The sequence below is a fragment of the Schistocerca piceifrons genome, chromosome 2 (genome assembly GCF_021461385.2).
Source record: "Schistocerca piceifrons isolate TAMUIC-IGC-003096 chromosome 2, iqSchPice1.1, whole genome shotgun sequence".
Lineage (NCBI taxonomy): Eukaryota > Metazoa > Arthropoda > Insecta > Orthoptera > Acrididae > Schistocerca > Schistocerca piceifrons.
The window spans coordinates 485,929,880-485,949,885 of record NC_060139.1 but is presented as its reverse complement, the minus strand read 5'-3'; positions in this window follow the sequence as shown (position 1 = coordinate 485,949,885).

Here is a 20,006-nt window from a genome sequence, read left to right as displayed (position 1 = left end):
CCACCATACTTACTGAAAGACAATTTGAAGTGTTTCTAGACAGCTCTAAAAGCCACAAACGGAAACTAAATAATGGACTTCCACAGGGATCTGTTTTTTGCCCCGTCGCTATTCAATTTATACATTAATGATTTACTAACCACAACATCAATTAAATTCATCTATGCTGATGACATCGCACTGGTAGCACAGAGCAATAACTTCGAAGATGGCGAACGAATTCTTACGGAGGATCTGGAGAAGATGTCAACTTTCTTTAGGGCCTGGAGATTGATCCCAAGCACATCAAAAACTGAAGTCTCTTGTTTCCACCTATCGAATCGTACTGCGAACTACAAACCAAGAGTTCTGCTCAGTGGACAAACATTGACGTACAGTCCTTCCCCAAAATATCTCTGAATCACTCTAGATAGAACCTTGAGCTACAAAGAGCACATCACCAAGCTTTCTCACAAAGTTGCTGGAAGGAACGACGTACTACATAACCTCAGTGGTACCACCTGGGGAAACTCTGCTGACTGTCTGCGTTTAACTGGCATCAGTCTTGTGTATTCTGCTGCCAAGTACTGTTGACCTGTCTGGTTAGAATGTGTACATGTGAAGAAGGTAGACACAAAACTGAACGACACAGTGAACTGCATTACTGGTTCCATCAAATCAACCCCATGCCACTGGTTACCTGTACTGAGTCACATCCCTCCACCTCAAGCTCTACTGAGGGAGACCAAGAAAATCTTCTCTGCATCACCCTCTCTACCACTGCACCAGGAATTCTGTCATCCGCCACAGCAACGATTTCGATCAAGAAGACCAGCAAGTGTTACTGTAGGACAACTCATCGCGGATGGTTTTGGTCTAAACGAAAGCTGGAAGCATGAATGGTCGACGAAAACATTGGGAACAAGAGACCATAACCTTGATCCCACAACGAAACAAAAAGGAACCTCTGGTGCCGCCTCAACAGGATTGGATATGGTTGTTGTAACTACTTCAGGTACAAATGGGGCTGGATCAGTTCACCAATGTGTGAATGTAATCAAGAAGAGCAGACAATTGAACATCTAGTCCAACGCTGTCCACTTCATTCATACCCTGGAATTCCAGACGACTTGTTCACCCTCACACCGAGCTTAATTAATTGGTTGAAAAACACGGACTTTAAGGTTTAACCTTGTATTATATCATATGTATATTGTATAAAATCGTTTGTCTTATATCAACTGTATATTGTATAAAATCACCATACGATTAAATAAAGTACGGAGATAGCTTTAACTGTGAAGAAGAACATAGGCTAAACTTGAAGGAAAGAGAAAAGTGGACGTCTAATCAGGAGAGGTCCCCTGGGGACTTTTTGAAACAATCTATGTGATGATGAAGGTTACGAACACAGGTATTAAACCCTGCAGCCATTCACCTTGGTGGGCTCTCGTTAGCGAGTAACTGAAGCAAAAATACATTTCGGAATTTTGCTGTCAGGACGGGGCGTGAGTCGTACTTGGGTAGCTCAGTTGGTAAAGCGCCTGCCTGTAAAAGGCAAAGGTCCCGAGTTCGAGTCTCGGTCCGGCACGCAGTTATAATCTGCCAGGAAGTTTCATATAAGCGCACACTCCGCTGCAGAGTGAAAATCCCATTCTGGAATCATTTAAAGCAATTAATTTAACAAAAATAATGATAAAGGTTATTCTAAAAATTAAAAAATTAAGCGCCTCATGCACGTGACACTTTTCTCCTGTTCATTACAACAGGTAACAATTCCACAAAGTATTACTTTCTTAAGCTACTGAGAATCACGTAATATTCCGAACTTTTTTCCTTCGATTACTCACAAACGAGAGGCCCCCAGGATGAATGGTTGCAGGTTGTGATACGTGGGGTCTTAACCTACATCACCGAAAAGATGGTTTCCAGCAGTCGATACCACCTCTCGTGACTTCTCTTTTAAAGAGAATAAAATAAGGAATGGAACATCTGTTTTTACACCAGTGAATGTAAACAATGTTAAAAATTATTAAATTTCTTGCATAAAGTATACGTTGTATCACGTATAGCTACTTCAATAGCGCAACGCAGAGATGTGCGCTCCTCTGGCAACCAGCCTGCATGCGCTGCTAGGCAGCGATGCTTTATGTGCAGCAGCGTCGTGAGTTTGGATACTTGGCGGATCCGTGATAACCCAGACAGGCAGATAGGTGAGTGCAGCTGACATTTCTGCATGTAGTACAGCTTACCTACTTAGCATCACTCATCATAACAAAACCACCGATTTGGCAGCACAGCTGCGGGTAACAGCTTGCATTTAATAAAGCGGAAAATTTTCAAACTCCATCTGCACTAAAAATCATCGCATTTTTTGGTGTAAGACAAAAAAATGGTTCAGATGGCTCTGAGTACTGTGGGACTTAACTGCTAAGGTCATCAGTCCCCTAGAACTTAGAACTACTTAAACCTAACTAACCTAACGACATCACACACATCCATGCCCGAGGCAAGATTCGAACCTGCGACCGTAGAGGTCTTGCGGTTCCAGACTGTAGCGCCTAGAACCGCTCGGCCACACCGGCCGGCGGTGTAAGACAGCTGTGCTATTTGTAGATTTCATAGAGCTCGGGACGTCAGTTATGTTTGAGACGTACCGTGCGCATAAAAATGTTGGGATTCGTTTTGCTGGTATAGTTCCGTGTTGTGGACAGAATACTTAGAAGCGAAGAACAGCTTTTGTACACGCCGACAGCAGGCAATGCAAGACATCGCAGGTGATTCCAGTTCACCCAAATTATTCAGTATGAAAAAAGGAGGAAGATTGCTTTTAATGTCCCGTCGACATCATGGTCACTGGAGACAGAGCACAAGCTCGCTTCATGTCAAAGATAGGGAAGGGAATCCGCCGTGCCCTTTCAAAGGAACCGTCCCGGCATTTGCCTGTGGCTATTTCGGGAAATCACGGACGCGGGTTTGAACCGTCGTCCTCACTAATGCGAGTCCAGTGTGCCAACCCCTGCGCCACCTCGCTCTGTTCTTACATATCATATCTGCCATTCGCTCTCTGTGCCTATGGAACCATGCTGAAACATCAACGATTTGAACTATAATATTTGCTTCAATACAATGTCGGACAATCGCGACAAGTTGTCATTTAGGAACAATTTCATATCAATACAACTGATATAGAGATAAGGCCCCTTGACTAAACGAGAGACGTGCCACAGTGGAAATTTGCATCTTAAGGTCACCATATCTCCCGCGGATGGTTCGTCAGGCAGCCACCGGACATGACTCAGCACGAGTTGTACCTGTAAGCTATGCGCTCAAACAGACAAGTGCCAAAGTTTGTATTCAGTCGATGCTCTATTTGTAGAAGCAGCAGGGTTCAGTAATCCTCATTTAGGTTTCCAGTGATTTCCTGGATCCTTCAGCAAGGCTACGGCTGAACTCCTTCCCTTTCTTTGCCCAGGAAAGTAAATATTCCCTTTATAATGAACTCAGTGTTGAGGAGACAAACACTCTGACAAAGAATTAGGAAGCTTACCTCCAATAAATACACGAGGACATTTAGAGATGGCATTCGGGGATTTTCACCCTTTACTTTCGACAGTTAAGAATATTGCAGCTGCATTTAAGGCTGGGCTTGCATCTATTGAAAATCATCGGCTCTTATGAGGTCCAAAAATGTGCTACCGACGAGATGGCAAAAAAATTCAGAATATCGTACATAAAGATCGTCTATTGATCGTATGCGAACTCGTTAACCTTGCAAATATTTCAATAGGCCTTCTTCACCACATTTTACCCCTAGTTTCGTGTAAGGTAGACCTTTCTGGTCGACGTGTCCAGCGCCTGTTAATCGACCAAACTCGCATTTGAATTAACGTGGGTTAAGAGCGTTTAGATTTGTGCAAAGGAAAACCCACTTAGTTTCTCTGACACTTCACCAGTAGTGGCGTTATGTGTCGGCGACCGCTGACGGCCTCGCGCCTGTGGAGGCCTCGCAAAAAAGTTGTTGAAGCTGTTAAAATTTTAGCTACTTAGTTGTCCGTCTCCATTTTCGTACGAATGTAGTAATATTTGCTAGGGTCGTCTGGCAACATTATGACAGTTGAGCCCCATTACAAGATGCGGCAGCGCGCCAAGCGTACAAGTGTGGGATTGCAGACTGGTTCTGGTAGGCCTATTACTTAAACGATTCGCGCGGGATATACCTGTCACGAATCAGCGCATGCGCACTAGACGGTAGTATCTCATGGAACTCGATGGAGACTGCTTTGCTGTAAAGTCGTTCACACAGACTAAAAAATTTTGTAAAACAAATTATTAATTTATATACTTAGAGAGGAAGCTAATCGCCATATTAAAGAAAGACACATGTTAAAAAGAAAATACACTTACTTTTCTTTATACCATATTCACAACTCGCTTGGTATGCACACTTTATCCGAATTGACACTTCAAATGGTTCAAATGGCTCTGAGCACTATGGGACTCAACTGCTGAGGTCATTAGTCCCCTAGAACTTAGAACTAGTTAAACCTAACTAACCTAAGGACATCACAAACATCCATGCCCGAGGCAGGATTCGAACCTGCGACCGTAGCGGTCTTGCGGTTCCAGACTGCAGCGCCTTTAACCGCACGGCCACTTCGGCCGGCCGAATTGACACTTCGATCCAACAACATGCAAATGCAATAATGCTGTGTGGAAGAGACAATACAGGCAGGAGCATTGAAATCAAATGGTTCAAATGTCTCTGAGCACTATGGGACTTAACTTCTGAGGTCATCAGTCCCCTAGAACTTAGAACTACTTAAACCTAACTATCCTAAGGACATCACACACATCCATGTCCGAGGCAGGATTCGAACCTGCGACCGTAGCGGTCGCGCGGTTCCAGACTGTAGCGCCTAGAACCGCTCGGCCACCCTGGCCGGCAGTTGAAATCAATCCAACCGAGTGACACTTCACTTTTTTTTTCAAGTTATTGAACTGGTACAAGTGAACAAGTGATTTATCTTGAAGGTGTTTTAGTACCAGTTCCAGCAATACATACTAAAGGAATCCAATCCTATGGTAAGTCAGGATACAAATACATTTCTTGGCTTATTTATTTGTCTGCTATCATACATGACAGGATAAAAAGCTATTCGCTCTATACTATGACACTGAGAGCTTTAAGTACCCTACTGTACTTATCAATGTACTTAGTACGAACGTTTTTTTGATCATCATGTCTGGAGGAACCTCAAGAGACAGAAACACAGGGAGAAAATGAGAATCTCGCGCATCAAAAAGAAAAAGAAAGACTGAGACGATTATATCCAACCAAGCTATGAGTTCGAGTATGATGAAATTTCTTAAGAAAACTTCAGGTGTATCTGCTCCAGAGGCCTATGATGAAGTTCTTATCCAAGTGTCTTTAGTTTCTGAAACAGAAACAGCTTCAGGTTCGAATGAATCTGTTCTCATACAGCATCAGAGTTGGGTGAAACTGCTGTGATCCGAGACTGTGAGCGAATAAAGACTTCAAAAGTGATATCAAGAGCAAACTGTTCATATAAGAGAGACATTTATAGAATTAGATCCAGGAAAGTGGTTATTTCCAATAACAGATTAGCAGCGTCATGATTTAATTCAAACTGGTCCACCAACAAAACCTAGACAAACCTGACGAAAGTTACCCCAAAGACGAAAATAAGACGTTTTACTAAATTTCATTTTATTAGGAAATTGAGTAATGGTGAAAAGCAACATCGCAGATGCTTAGCTTACTTCAAATGTCAAGACAAAGTTTGTTGCTTTCCATGCCGACTTTTTTCACGCTTGCAGACATAGATGATAAAAGAAGGATGTTGTGACTGGAAAGACCTGAGTAGGATATTGCAAAGGCATGAACAAAATCAAGGACACATGACGAGAATGATTAGAGACAGAGAGATTCCGTAAAGGAATCAAATACGGAAAAACAATAGATAAGGAAAACGAGAGACTGATTAGTGCATAACAAAAGTATTGGTATAACTTGTTTCAAAGATTAATCGATGTTATAAAATACTTAGCTTCACACAATCTGGCGTTTCGAGGTCATCGAGAATCCCTTAACCTGAACGATATCGGAAAAAGTGGAAATTTTGTAGACTTGTTTAAATTGTTATCCAAATATGATGTAACACTAAAAGAGCACTTGCAACGTATTAAAGAAAAGCAATTTTGTCAGCATTATCTGAGCCACGACATAAAAATTAATTAATTACATTGATGTCCACATCTGTTATCAAAGAAATAATAAACAGAGTCAAACAAGCAAAATATTATGCTTCATGCTGGATTGTACCGGGGATTCGAGCCTTGCGGAACAAATGTAATGGCAAGAAGACGTTTCTGATGTAACATTGAAAATTATTGTATCCCATTTTTCTAGATTTCTCTAAGTCTATTGCAAGATTGTTTGCAGGCGAACTGTCCTTTAGGTCTTAATTTGGCTTGATGTTCCTGAAGACAGATATTAAGCTCCGGAAACAATACCCACTGTTACTTATCTCTGTCATTGTTGTATACAAATGTGTCACAGCATTCATCGACTGTAAAAGCAAGTTTGTCTTTTTTTCGCCCGAAATGATAAAGCACGATTTGCACGAAACCTGAGCGACTGACATTATACGCAACATTTTAAGAGAAAACAAAAAGTCTCATCTTCACATCACCTACGAATTTTTCTGTAGCATTACCTATTAATAGCATCTCCTCTACATGTTTACTTGAGTTAAACTTAGTAATTTTCCGAGTTCCTGTTCCGTATCATCTCCTGAATCTGTTTAAACCAGGTCGAAGAAGCCTCTAAACCAGTAATATTTATCTCACTTGCAATTGAAAGTGCCCAGTATCGTAGATCTTCGATAACGATGGACTGACTCGAGCAGTTCTAAATCTTTCGAATAGTTTTTCTTCCACGCTATTGCGGGTTTCATTTTGGCGCATATTTCGTACTTCGTGTAAATGTTTCTTTCATTTATACAATTCATGTTCATATCTTACGAAACGAAATCAGCTTTGCTCACTGCTTAGGTATAAGCTTTTCTCCTTCCTTTATAGCCTTTACTTTCTCACTGAAACCTATCACTGTACATGTTTTCTTTGCCTTGGAAGGTATTTTATTTTTGTTCTGGACTTAAATTAGCACCCTAGTCGTCTTTCGAACCACATTTCACCGAATCGCCCGAGTTATTTCCACATTTTCTAACCTAATACCGACATCATTCGAATGAAAGTCCAAGAAATTAACTAATAAATAACATATATGTTGATCTTCAGGAGAAGTAGGTGATATCAATTCGATATCGCGTTCTCCGTGTGTCAAGGTTGAAAACGGTAACTGGGTTCAACATGACTGTGAAACTCTGAAACATGAACAAACACAGAAGCTATTAGCAACATACACAAAGAAATCAGAAACCAAATTAGTTCAGTTTTATCTCCTTTGGTAACACTTTGTGGTACTACAAAGTCAATTGCTAATTATTGTAGACATTAAATGAGTTCCAAATTCAGGTGAATAGTAAATATGCACAATTGTGGCAGAGAAACTATCAACGGAAACAAAAATTCGATTTACAAATTACGATCGCATTGTGCCGTGTTAACTGTTCACTGATGAGCCTTCGATCGAGGCTATGCACCTGCTGTGTTGTGCTTGTGCTATCTGCTAGAGCTACAGCATGAGCATACGTTTCTCCAGCCGCCTGGCGGGCTACGAATCTGGCAAATTTCAACATTTACAGTATGCTTCAGCAGCTGAGATCTTGTGATTGTGCTTCTTTCAGTGTATTCTCCCTGATAAAAAAAATTTCAGGGCGGGCTTCAACGTGTCGGACTGGACAGTTTCCATGTTAGATGCTTATTTTATCGCTAAATAAATCTTATTGTGACAATAAAAACGTTGGAGTTTTATTTCAACTATATTTACTGAGTAACGAAATGAATGTACTGAAAATAAAATGACCTATTAGCTCTTAAGCCGTATGTTACCTTCGTTCGATTAAAAACTTATTGTCATGTTCCCTCTGGTGGACGTAATACTCCATCTCTATTTGTGCATTTCTATTAAATTAGTTTTGTTTTTCGTTGGTATGCGTCACGTGAAATTGTGACAACGTGAAATAATTCATCGCTGAAACGAATTGCGTTGAGTTTACTATAGAGTCCTTCTGCATTCTCTCTTTTCTTTCTTTTGTTTAATTTCAGCTTCGATGGTTTTATTCGCTGTAGAAGAATGAGGAACTAATTTTTTCAAGCCAAAAACTTATTTCTTAAAGATTTAGAGTCAAAATAGCATCTTCTTGGTACTACACAGAGAAATTTCTACTTCTGTTATCTTAGATAATGAACAATTTTGCCTCATAATTAAGCTGCAAATAGTTCAAGTTCCCCGCTGCCTGCTGGAATATTTCCCATGGTAAGAAGTCGAAATCCACTCCAGAACATTGCCAATTACAAATCTGCTCGCCCCACTATAGTAGATGACACCCACTAACACGCTACAATGTTAGAACACTGTTTCGGTTCTGAATGCCTATTTGTTTATGTCAACTATCACTGCTTTATCTGCTTGGCACTGTAGTGTCCACAGTTCGATAGTATAAGTTAGTATTATCAGCAGAAGCTGGAAAAAGTTTTGTTTGTGGTACAATTTTTTCCAATTTTCTCTAACATTTCAATGTATGGACAATTTGTTACAATTTTGCTGCAAAATGATTGTGTATAAGAGACAAAGTTTCATGTAGCCTCCACTGGGCGATAGCATTATTAGCACAATATGACAAACACGGTATGAATTCACTACACTATTTGACTGATTCTGAAAAATGGTTGAAAACATAGCAACCCTTGTTCCTTACCTGTATCACTGTGGATTACAACTGTTCAGTATGCTATTTCATCAAAGTTTCATGCATTTGCTGTGTTTGATAATGACTGAGCATCATCAGCAGAAGATGGCATTTTTTTTGCTTAACAATATAATGTTACTATCCTAGCAAGGCAATCACTATAATAATTGTCTGGCTTTGATATTAGATTTAGCCAAACTAATACGGGTTTATGAGAAGTTTAGTTGTTTACTATTGTTGTTGTTGTTGTTGTTGTTGTTGTGGTCTTCAGTCCTGAGACTGGTTTGATGCAGCTCTCCATGCTACTCTATCCTGTGCAAGCTTTTTCATCTCCCAGTACCTACTGCAACCTACATCCTTCTGAATCTGCTTAGTGTATTCATCTCTTGGTCTCCCCCTACGATTTTTACCCTCCACGCTGCCCTCCAATACTAAATTGGTGATCCCTTGGTGCCTCAGAACATGTCCTACCAGCCGATCCCTTCTTCTGGTCAAGTTGTGCCACAAACTTCTCTTCTCCCCAATCCTATTCAATACTTCCTCATTAGTTATGTGATCTACCCATCTAATATTCAGCATTCTTCTGTAGCACCACATTTCGAAAGCTTCTATTCTCTTCTTATCAAAACTATTTATCGTCCATGTTTCACTTCCATACATGGCTACACTCCACACGAATACTTTCAGAAATGACTTCCTGACACTTAAATCAATACTGGATGTTAACAAATTTCTCTTCTTCAGAAACGCTTTCCTTGCCATTGCCAGCCTACATTTTATATCCTCTCTACTTCGAGCATCATCAGTTATTTTGCTCCCCAAATAGCAAAACTCCTTTACTACTTTAAGTGTCTCATTTCCTAATCTAATTCCCTCAGCATCACCCGACTTAATTAGACTACATTCCATTATCCTTGTTTTGCTTTTGTTGATGTTCATCTTATATCTTCCTTTCAAGACACTGTCCATTCCATTCAACTGCTCTTCCAAGTCCTTTGCTGTCTCTGACAGAATTACAATGTCATCGGCGAACCTCAAAGTTTTTATTTCTTCTCCATGACTTTTAATACCTACTCCGAATTTTTCTTTTGTTTCCTTTACTGCTTGCTCAATATACAGATTGAACAACATCGGGGAGAGGCTACAACCCTGTCTTACTCCCTTCCCAACCACTGCTTCTCTTTCATGTCCCTCGACTCTTATAACTGCCATCTGGTTTCTGTACAAATTGTAAATAGCCTTTCGCTCCCTGTATTTTACCCCTGGCACCTTTAGAATTTGAAAGAGAGTAGTCCAGTCAACATTGTCAAAAGCTTTCTCTAAGTCTACAAATGCTAGAAACGTAGGTTTGCCTTTCCTTAATCTTTCTTCTAAGATAAGTCGTAAGGTAAGTATTGCCTCACGTGTTCCAGTGTTTCTACGGAATCCAAACTGATCTTCCCCGAGGTTGGCTTCTACTAGTTTTTCCATTCGTCTGTAAAGAATTCGTGTTAGTATTTTGCAGCTGTGACTTATTAAGCTGATAGTTCGGTAATTTTCACATCTGTCAACACCTGCTTTCTTTGGGATTGGAATTATTATATTCTTCTTGAAGTCTGAGGGTATTTCGCATGTTTCATACATCTTGCTCACCAGATGGTAGAGTTTTGTCAGTACTGGCTCTCCCACGGCCGTCAGTAGTTCCAATGGAATATTGTCTACTCCGGGGGCCTTGTTTCGACTCAGGTCTTTCAGTGCTCTGTCAAACTCTTCACGCAGTATCGTATTTCCCATTTCATCTTCATCTACATCCTCTTCCATTTCCATAATATTGTCCTCAAGTACATCGCCCTTGTATAGACCCTCTATATACTCCTTCCACCTTTCTGCTTTCCCTTCTTTGCTTAGAACTGGGTTTCCATCTGAGCTCTTTATATTCATACACGTCGTTCTCTTATCTCCAAAGGTCTCTTTAATTTTCCTGTAGGTGGTATCTATCTTACCCCTAGTGAGATAGGCCTCTACATCCTTACATTTGTCCTCTAGCCATCCCTGCTTAGCCATTTTGCACTTCCTGTCGATCTCACTTTAGAGACGTTTGTATTCCTTTTTTCCTGTTTCACTTACTGCACTTTTATATTTTCTCCTTTCATCAATTAAATTCAATATTTCTTCTGTTACCCAAGGATTTCTACTAGCCCTCGTCTTTTTACCTACTTGATCCTCTGCTGCCTTCACTACTTCATCCCTCAAAGCTACCCATTCTTCTTCTACTGTATTTATTTCCCCCATTCCTGTCAATTGCTCCCTTATGCTCTCCCTGAATCTCTGTACAACCTCTGGTTCTTTTAGTTTATCCAGGTCCCATCTCCTTAAATTCCCACCTTTTTGCAGTTTCTTCAGTTTTAATCTACAGGTCATAACCAATAGATTGTGGTCAGAGTCCACATCTGCCCCTGGAAATGTCTTACAATTTAAAACCTGGTTCCTAAATCTCTGTCTTACCATTATATAATCTATCTGATACCTTTTAGTATCTCCAGGGTTCTTCCATGTATACAACCTTCTTTCATGATTCTTAAACCAAGTGTTAGTTATGATTATGTTGTGCTCTGTGCAAAATTCTACCAGGCGGCTTCCTCTTTCATTTCTGTCCCCCAATCCATATTCACCTACTATGTTTCCTTCTCTCCCTTTTCCTACTCTCGAATTCCAGTCACCCATGACTATTAAATTTTCGTCTCCCTTCACAATCTGAATAATTTCTTTTATTTCATCATACATTTCTTCAATTTCTTCGTCATCTGCAGAGCTAGTTGGCATATAAACTTGTACTACTGTGGTAGGTGCGGGCTTCGTATCTATCTTGGCCACAATAATGCGTTCACTATGCTGTTTGTAGTAGCTTACCCGCATTCCTATTTTCCTTATCATTATTAAACCTACTCCTGCATTAGCCGAATTTGATTTTGTGTTTATAACCCTGTAGTCACCTGACCAGAAGTCTTGTTCCTCCTGCCACCGAACTTCACTAATTCCCACTATATCTATAACCTATCCATTTCCCTTTTTACATTTTCTAACCTATCTGCCTGATTAAGGGATCTGACATTCCACGCTCCGATCCGTAGAACGCCAGTTTTCTTTCTCCTGATAACGACGTCCTCTTGAGTAGTCCCCGCCCGGAGATCCGAATAGCGGACTATTTTACCTCCGGAATATTTTACCCAAGAGGACGCCATCATCATTTAATCATATGGTAAAGCTGCATGCCCTCGGGAAAAATTACGGCCGTAGTTTCCCCTTGCTTTCAGCCGTTCGCAGTACCAGCACAGAAAGGCTGTTTTGGTTATTGTTACAACGCCAGATCAGTCAATCATCCAGACTGTTGCCCTTGCAACTACTGAAAAGGCTGCTGCCCCTCTTCAGGAACCACACGTTTGTCTGGCCTCTCAACAGATACCCCTCTGTTGTGGTTGCACCTACGGTACGGCTATCTGTATCGCTGAGGCACGCAAGCCTCCCCACCAACGGCAAGGTCCATGGTTCATGGGGGGAAGATTTGAAAGTTAGTGGTAATAATATATGCTCTACATCCTCGGTGAAGATTGGATTTCGGATTTTAGTGAGCAGCCCCTTCTGTTTAGCGCATCGTCTATCTGCAAGCGCGTCCCACTTCAAACTTTCTATGAGATTTGTAAAGCTCTGCGATGGCTAAACGTACCAGTCACGAATCTTGCGGCTCTTCTCTGGACCTTCTCAGTCTCTTGAATCAGACCAAACTGGTAAGGTCCCATACAGACGAACAGTACTCTAAGACTGGACGAACTAACGCATTGTAAGCAATTTCCTTTCTTGAAGGACTGCATCGCTTCAGAATTCTACAAATAAACCGCAATGTAGAGTTCGCCTTGCCCGTTACTTGTGTAATCTGATCATTTAATTTGAGATGGTCACAGCCAGATACTTACTGATGTTACCGCTTCCAAAGACTGGGCGTTTATATTGTACTCATATATTAGTAGGGATTGTCGCTTTGTTATACGCAGTAGGTTACACTTACTAATATTGAGAGATAACTGCCAGTCATTATACCACGCATTTATTTTCTGCAAATCCTCGTTGATTTGTTCACAACTTTCGTGTGATACTACTTTCCTGTAGACTACAGCATCATCTGCAAACAGTTCAATGCCGCTGTCAATACCATCAACCAGATCATTTATGTAAATCGTAAAAAGCAGCGGATCTATTACGCTGCCCTGGGGCACACCCGATGTTACGCATGTTTCTGTTGAAGTCTCCCCACTCAGGACGACATACTGCTCTCTGTCTGTCAGAAAACTTTCTATCCAACCGCATATGTCATCGGATAGACCGTAAGCGCGCACTTTTTGGAGCAAGTGACAGCGTGGAACTGAGTCGAACGCCTTTCGAAAGTCGAGGAATATGGCATCAACTCGGGAGCCGGTATCTAGAGCCTGCTGTTTATGCTGCACAAAGAGGGCCAGTTGTGTCTCGCATGACCACTGTTTCCTAAAACCGTGCTGGTTTCTGCAGATGAGCTTCTCAGGGTCTAGAAAGGTCATTGTGTCTGAACACAAAATATGTTCCATGATTCTACAACAAACCGATGTCAGTGAAATTGGCCGATAATTATGAGAATCCGATTTTCTACCGTTTTTATAGATTGCTATGATCTGGGCCCTCTTTCAGACCCGTGGAACTTTCCGCTGTTCCAATGATCTCTGATAGGTTATAGATAAGAATGGTGTTATATTTGTGGCGTAGTCAACATATGATCTTGCGGGGTACTGTCTGGGCCAGATACCATACTGGTGTCTAAGGATCTTAACTGTTTTGCAATCCCAGATACACTAAACACTATGTCAGACATCCTTCCGTTTGTTCGATAGTTGAAAGGGGGAATGGTGCTGCAGTCCTCTACAGTAAAAGAGTTTTTGGAAGCTAGGTTTAGGATTTCGGCCTTCTGTTTGTCATCATCCGTTACATTACCCGTACTGTCAGCAAGAGGAGGTATTGAATTATTTGTAGCGTTCATAGACTGCACGTACGACCAAAATTTTTTGGGGTTATTTTTAGAATCTGCAAATAAAATATGTATGATCAACAATAACTTGCACCACTATAAAATATTACGTTTTGCGAGTGGCGAAGATCTACTTTGACAAAAAAACTCACAGTAAAATACAAATATCGCAGAGACTGCGTGCCTTTATAATTTTATACGGGTGTATTACCTACGAGAGTTCTCGGAAAAGCTCCGGTGGCTGCTACTAGCCTATGTCGTCCCGGCTCAGAAGCTGATCGGCAGACGTCGACTGGATAAGACAACCCCGCCAGAAACTTAAATTCTAAATACGCCGTATAACTTTACTGGCAGTAAAACGGAAACGATTACTCCGGGGGTAGACAGTAAAACCGTAAGTAGCAGTCGTATACCTTGCTACGTGCCGCGCGCAGCTCCTGCTGAGAACGCAGGAACGAATCAACTTCCGCAAAGGGAGAAGCCAGTAATCGGACGTTCCACTGCCTGCGCGAGCCAATAAGTAATATGCTGACTGTCGCACGCCAGTTTCCGCCGTTACCACTTTCGGCTGTAAACGTCCACTCTGTTAGTTTCATACACTGAGCGCGGGGAAGCCACGAAGTGATGTAATAAAGAGGAGGCTGGTGATCTGTCGTAAACTGCGTGTTTCAGTGCCGCAATATTTGCCAGGGCGCGCCGGTAGTTAATAATGGACGTACCATGCACAAAACAAAGTGGCAAGGCCTGTCGGAGCGCGAGTCGAAAAGCCCCAAAGAGCTAATATAATACCACGTTATCTTCTGTAAATCGATACCATCTTACTAGAAATTCCGCTGGAAGAGGTCTTCCTTACTGTGGAACATCGTAAATTCAGAAACATATTCTACAGTAGGTGCACTATAAATTCTCTCCATAAAAACGCTTTTATGGTGTTTGCTTCACAACAATTACTCTGTTCTCTACAAGAGCGACGCGTAATGAAGTAATAACAATCTCCGAAACAGACATTCGAGAGGATGCAATGGAAAAAAGAGTAAAGAAGAATATTAATCCTAATACATATGCAACTAAATTAAAAATAAAGTTTGTTGTAGAATAATTCCACAGTGATTATGATTGTCATGAATAGAAATTAGCTATCGACTGTGTACTCAAAACTGACGACTATAGTGATCAAGTGCAGAAAACTTGGTTAGGATTAGTTCTGCTCGAAATTTCAAATAAGTGAGGGACTTTGGACTGCTATTGGCATATGTAGACAAATAGGGTGAGACCACCGGGGAATATCCTCGCACAGAAAATGTGTCACAAATGAATCCGTCATTATTCAAAAATGGTAGATCAAAACGTATAACGTAATGGTTTGCATTGTACAACAGCTGACAAAGTACATTCTCGAAATGGTGAATTACATTCCATTCCACAGATATAGACTAATGGCACAGATTTTAGGATGAAGGTAATTTCGCTTGATGTGTTATTGCCATGTAACATAGCTCGATCAAACTTGGAACATACGTAGAAAGAACTGTTACACTATGATACAGAAGATAACTGAAAGAAATACGCCTTGAGAGAAACAGAAATGTCACTTTTATTCAAAGACAATAATTGCACTGAAGTTACCGTGATTCATGATGATCTCAACACTGAAAAAGGCGAGACATCGGTCTTATTAGGTGTGTTATCATCACGGACGGTAATTTATATTCTGAAACGTGCTCCCATGCTGGCCACAAGGCTGGTAAGGGGTTCCTACATGTACATCTACATGGTAACTCTGAAATTCATACTTAAGTGCCTGGCAGAGGGTTCATCGAACCATTCTCATACTACTTCTCTATCATTACACTCTCGAATGGCGCGTGGGAAAAAGGAACACCGAAATCTTTCCGTTCGAGCTCTGATTTATCTTATTTTTTATGATGATCATTTCTCCCTACGTAGGTGGGTGTCAACAAAATATTTTCGCATTCGGAAGAGACTGAAATTTCGTAAATAGATCTCCCCGCAAAGAAAACCGCCTTTGTTTCAGTGACTGCCACACCTACTCACGTATCATACCAGTGACACTCTGACCCCTGTTGCGCCATAACACGAAATGAGCTGCCCTTCTTTGCACTTTTTCGATGTCCTCCATCAATCCCACCTGGTGAGGATCCCACACCGCGCAGCAATATTCCAGCAGAGGACGGACAAGTCTGATGTAGGCTGTCTCTTTAGTAGGTTTGTCGCATCTTCTAAGTGTTCTGCCAACAAAGCACAGTCTTTGTTTCGCCCTCCACACAATATTATCTATGTGGTCTTTCCAATTTAAATTGCTCGTAATTGTAATTCCTAGGTATTTAGTTGAACTGACAGCTCTTAGATTTGTGCGATTTATCGTATACCCAAAATTTATCGCATTTCTTTTAGTACCCATGTGAATGATTTCGCACTTTTCTTTGTTTAGTGCCAATTGCCACTTTTCGCACCATACAGAAATTCTCTATAGATCATTTTGTAATTGGAATTGATCGTCTGATGATTTTACTAGACGGTTAATTACAGCGCCATCTGCAAACAATCTAAGGGGGCTGCTCAGACTATCACCTAGATCATTTATGTAGATCAGGAACAGCAGAGGGCCTGTGACACTACCTTACGGAACGCCAGCTATCACTTCTTTTCTACTCGATGATTTACCGTCTAATACTACGACTGTGTCGTCTCTGAGAGGAAATCACGAATCCAGTCACACAACTGAGACGATACTCCATACGCACGCATTTTGATTAATAGTCGCTTGTGAGGAACGGTATCAAAAGCCTTCTGGAAATCTAGGGATATGGAATCGATCTCTTGTCGGCAGCGCTCATTACTTCATGGGAATAAAGCTGTGTTGCACAAGAACGATATTTTCTGAATCCGTGTTGTTTATGTATCAATAAGTCATTTTCTTCAAGGTTATTTATAATGTTCGAGTACAGTATATGGTCCAAACTCCTACTGCAAATTGAGGTCAGTGATATGGGTCTGTAGTTCAAAGGGTTACTCCTATTTCCTTTCTTGAATATTGGTGTGACCTGTGCTACTTTCCAGTCTTTAGGAACAGACCTTCCGTCAAGTGGCAGGACGTTCCATTCGTTCACTTGCGTGGCTGACAACTGCTATACTGTCACTGGTTCGTGTGGACGTGCTGCAGTACATATCCCCAAAACGTCGTACACGTGTTCGATGGGATTTTAAGTCGGGGGAACAGGCAGGCCAGCCTATACGTCGAATCCTCTCCTTTCAAAAGCTCGTTCACTTGTGCTGCTCGATTGCGTGACTCATTGTCATCCATAAAAATGAAGTACGGGCGGAATGCACCCCTGGGGGAAGCGTTACAGTGTCGCAATACCGGGAGAAGTGGAAACACATAACGCTGCCAGGAGCATTGTCGAACATGATCGTTTGATGGTGTTATGGAGTGAGGAGGCATAATGTTGGATGGGTGTACTGACCTCCAAATCTCTGAACAGAGTACACTCACCGTACAAAGTTACTTTGAATCTGTACTCATTCTTCAGGTACGCCTTTTGGGGGGGGAGGGGGGAGGTGCATTCGGTCATGACTTCATATTTATGGACGAGAATGGGAATCCGCATTAGAGAAGGTCCTGCAACCAGAGGATATTCGATATTCAGCGAATAGACTGGCCTGCCCGTTTCCCCCCGACTTACATCCCATCGAAAACGTGAGGGACGCGTCGGAGAGACGTGTTGCAGCGCGTCCGCATCCATCAGTGACCGTCGAGGAGTCGCCAAGCGCGCTGATGTATGAAAGGAAGGCCAGAACACAATATCTCCTTACTAATCTTGTGGCCACTATGAGAGCACGTTGCAGAGCATACTTCCTGTACAGTACTGGAGCATTTCTTTCTATGTATGATCCCAGGTTCATCGAGTTACGTTATGGATGTGACACATGGTGCGAAAGTTGCTTTCGTTCTTAACTTGTATCCGAACATTTTAGGTTAGGCTTTGCCGTGACTGTTATTGACACTAAATGAAACAACACGTTTACTGTTACCAGTCACTGTTTATTCGTCTCCTCGACCCGTTTCAAAGAATGAAACCTCCATCACCATCTGGATTTACATTTCTTAGTATGACATTTGTGTTGCGTTACCGTTTTTTTGGAGGAAATTATGGCACTGTCTAGTGGAGAAACAAAACACTATTTCAGAACATGGTTTTGGATTTCTTTTGACAAAAAAACTAAACGTATATCTAACGCTAAAAATAAAACAATTAAAACAGAGTACCACTGGATGTACTCTATTTTACTTATTTTGTTTTTACCGTTTGCAAAACTGAAGAAACAAATATAAAAAATCATTAAGATATAAGGCGGCGCCAGAGATAATTGAACAAAATACATTAAACGTAGACAAGAAGAGAAATTGATTCAAGCTTTTGAAGAGTTTAGGTAAACAAAACTGCATTTTTGGCTTGTACTTACAATTAGTACATTTTGTATGTGACGTAGCAGTCAGGGCGTGCACTCTGGCGCCAAAATTCTAAGAAAATGGAAAATTGTCGCCATTCTTCAAGAAGCTCTCATTCGTGCGTCAATTTTTGAGCTGGTAGCATCTCTTGGATTGACAAACGATTCATTTGGGTCTAACAACATCGCTAGTGAGTTGTCCTTTATTCACTGCTGTATAAAAGACTGTACTAAACGTTTCATAGACGATTACCATGGTTATGTGAATACACAGTGTCTGCTCCTTCGAAAGAATAGACACCACGCAAATACAGCAGGTGTGAAACACTATATGTAAATTGAAGGGGGTCGCTGCTATCAGCTGCAGCGGGACATTAAGCGGAATCAGCGTCGACGAACGAAAATGTGTACCGTAACGGAATTCGAACCCAGGATCACCAGCTTACTAGGCAGCTGCGGTAGCCACTGCGCCATCCGGGACACAGCGTTATGGCAACTGCACGGACTATCCCGGTACGCCTCACGACCGATCCACACTCCCATATCTCTCTATTTTTGGATGGTTTATTCAGTTATGTGGTGGGCCTCACTTCACTAGTTTTCAACTGGCTGTACTCTGTCTCTTTTAGGCACACAGCAAATTTACACTTATATCAGGATCTCACTTTTCCCAAATGAACTCCAGGCCATTTCCAGTCTTCTGTAGATTTCTCCCAGTGCCCGCTAGCTTGTAGATTTGTTGCCCTAAATACACTCATCCGTCAATAGTTTCGAAACGCCAATGCTAATCCAGTATTCTTTTGAACATACTGTTTTCTAACATAAACATACCATAAATTCTGTAGTAGACGCAGCAAAAAAAGAGGGGATGAGACATCACTTCTGTACGAGGAATTACTTTTTAAACGAACCATGGTACTAGTTCTACTAAATTTACACGATCTTTAGTCCCACTTTTTGCTCTAAAATCAAACAAAACACAAATTGGACCAGATAATATCCGTTGATGTGTACTCATTCTCCTTCTCAATTCAGTGATTTAAAAACGTTTCTAATGCTGTAGTCAAATTCAAACTATGTCCTTATTCTACAGTTTCCTCAGAAAATTATTTATGTAGAACGGTTACTCGTTTCCCATGTGCTTTCTAGTTTTTGTTCCTTAAAAGGACTCGATACAATTCGTACAAAATATCACAGTTATGACAGACATAAACCTTTTCTCAAACAAGAGTGATACAGACTTATCACTTATTACATTATAGTAACAAGTAATAAATCTGTTACAAGATCACCTTCTTTTCAAAAGAAGAAAGGTTACTTAGGCTATGATATTTGATAAATAAGCCATAAACCTAATGCAGCTTTACGTTACAATATAATAAATAATATTCATACACCTTGGCAAGAAGTACAGCATCCACATCTGATTACTGACTGTACACTGACTGTTCTGTAGGGTAGTGCAGATGTGTAAACGGAAACTTCCGTGAGGATGTGAGACCAAAATCCATACGTGTTACAAAAAACTGAAGGAAGGCATCATACTGTTAGATTAAAAATACAATAACACACTTTTAAAAATTACTGAAGTCTGAGAACTTTAGATTGTTTCTGTATTTACAACTTGAAGA